The sequence below is a fragment of the Ixodes scapularis genome, unplaced genomic scaffold (genome assembly GCF_016920785.2).
Source record: "Ixodes scapularis isolate PalLabHiFi unplaced genomic scaffold, ASM1692078v2 PGA_scaffold1__304_contigs__length_218370807, whole genome shotgun sequence".
Lineage (NCBI taxonomy): Eukaryota > Metazoa > Arthropoda > Arachnida > Ixodida > Ixodidae > Ixodes > Ixodes scapularis.
This window is the reverse complement of record NW_024609846.1, coordinates 24,484,892-24,487,069: the sequence shown is the minus strand read 5'-3', so window position 1 is coordinate 24,487,069 and position 2,178 is coordinate 24,484,892. Positions and strand designations below refer to the sequence as shown.

The following is a 2,178-nucleotide window of genomic DNA, read 5'->3' as shown; positions in this document are numbered from 1 at the left end:
GTTGTATTCCTGAAACTAGAGTGACCACCTTGCAAGCTTTGGTGTCAAGTCCTACTTGGATTGCAACCCTTGCAATGCGGCATTGTCCGTTACTACCGTGAAATGACGACCATAGAGATACGGACGAAGCTTGCTGACGGCCCAGACCACGGCGAGACATTCCAGTTCAAAGGAATGGCGTCTTCTCTCACAATCGTCTAAATGTCGACTAGCAAAGAACAAAACGTTTTCGATGCCGGATGAATCCTTTTGGAGAAATACTGCCCCCAGACCATCGCCGCTAGCGTCAATGTGCCGGATTGTCTCATTAGTCTCGTTGAAGTGGGGTCAAACGGGAGGGTTTAGCAAGTCTCGTTGAGTGGGCGAGGCAGCTTTGAGAGAACGCAGTCGCAATCTAACCCCGTGGGATTTCTGCTGCAGATTTTTACGTCCTTCCTGCTGCCGGTGGACTTCTTCAGCCGGACCAACCTACCAGGATGCCTGCCTCGACAACCCACTTCGTTCGTGATTTGTGACCTGTTCAGCGAACATTATTTAGTTTACCTGAACTTTTCTGCTTCGATTCATCCTGGACGGTACGCCATCTCATCACCATCGACATCGACGGAAACTTCACGACCCGCCCCTCTCCTTGGCACCAAAATCGCCAGTTGGCGAGGCAGCTTCGAGAGAATGCGGTCGCAATCTAACCCTGTGGTGTTTCTGCTGCAGGTGGGTAACCTACAATATTTTTCAAAAGTAAAATGTGATTATCGTTGCATTGCAGTGCTGTCTCACCCAGAAGTACTGTGTTGTTGTATAGCTGATTGCTTTGATGCATTGTGCTCTTACGTGCTACCTTTGAGCAGAGATGTCCAGTTTCTCAACCCTGGTTCTCGCACGACTTCCGTAACTGAAAACCCGAGTAAGGACAACCAGAGCAAGCAGATGGACGAAATGCTACAACTACTCCAGGATGTTAATGCCCGAACTCTCAAGTTTGAGGCAGGTCAAGTGAGCTTAATCAGTTCCATTGAGAAGTAAGGAAAAGCCAGCAGTTGATGGAAAATAAACTAGCTTACGTGAATAAAAGACTCGTCAATGTAGAAACGAAAGCGTTGAAGCTTGACGAATGGCAGAGCGAACTTCAAGCCACGCAGCACGTTGCCAACGAAGCTAGGAAAGAAAATATTCTTCTCCGCTCACGCCTTGACGAATTAGAAGATAGAAACAGGCGATACAACTTAATCTTTCACGTAATTGAGGATTCTGATCGTAAAGCATAGGCTCAATCGGAGGAGAATATAAGAACGGCGTTGTCTCGAGCCATGAACTTGCAGATTGACGTGGAATGTATTGCTCGGGCGCACAGAATAGGTACCTTCTCTGCTAGCCGTTGTCGTCCGCTAATTGTAAAATTTGCAAACCTAAAGTCTCGTGATAAAACTTTGAAATCAAAATCAGTACTAAAAAATAGCTGTGTTTTTCTAAACGAGGACTTTTCGCCGGCAACCCGTCTCGTGCGACGTAAGCTAATCAAATTCGCGAAGGTTTCGTATCCCAATGTTGCATTTACTTTGCGTTACTACAAGCTTTATGTCGACAAAAAGTTCTTTGTTTATTGTTTGGGAACTGAGTCCGCCGTTCAGCTTGGGGGTCATCAGGAGGCCGTAACGAGCGCTTCGACTAAGAGGTCATCTTCTAGCCTTGCACAAACATCTTCGTCATGGCAGATTAACAGCAATAACAGCCATCGTCCGCCTGTTGACCAAACTTCGATTATTTTTACTAATATATGGACTGCCATAAAAAACCGTGACGCACTTAATGCCGTTATAGACTCATCATCTGCTGATTTAGTCATTCTCAGATAAACGTGGCTCTCTTCTAAAATACGTTGCAGCGAAATTTTCTCGTGTGGGAAGCGCTTCAATGTGCATCGATATGATAGGGAATTCAGATCCGGTGGAGGTGTGTTAGTTGCTGTATCTGAGAATATGACATCTTCCTGTGTGAACATTTCAACTAATCTTGAGTTTCTTTGTGTGTGTGTTAGTGCAAGTCATAAACGTATTGTTTTTTTGTGTTTGTTATGGACCGCCAAATTATTCTTTCCCAATGAGCTACACGACGTTCTTAATTTGATTTTAACCAGGTTTCCTGACTCTCCCGTCTTTCTCTTGGGAGATTTCAACTATT

The 2,178-nt window shown here is 45.2% G+C and overlaps 1 pseudogene; it reads left to right on the top strand.

Moving 5' to 3' along the window:
• The first annotated feature begins 672 nt into the window (after positions 1–672).
• Positions 673–1,853, top strand: LOC115329400 (annotated as a pseudogene).
• The last annotated feature ends 325 nt before the right edge of the window (positions 1,854–2,178 follow it).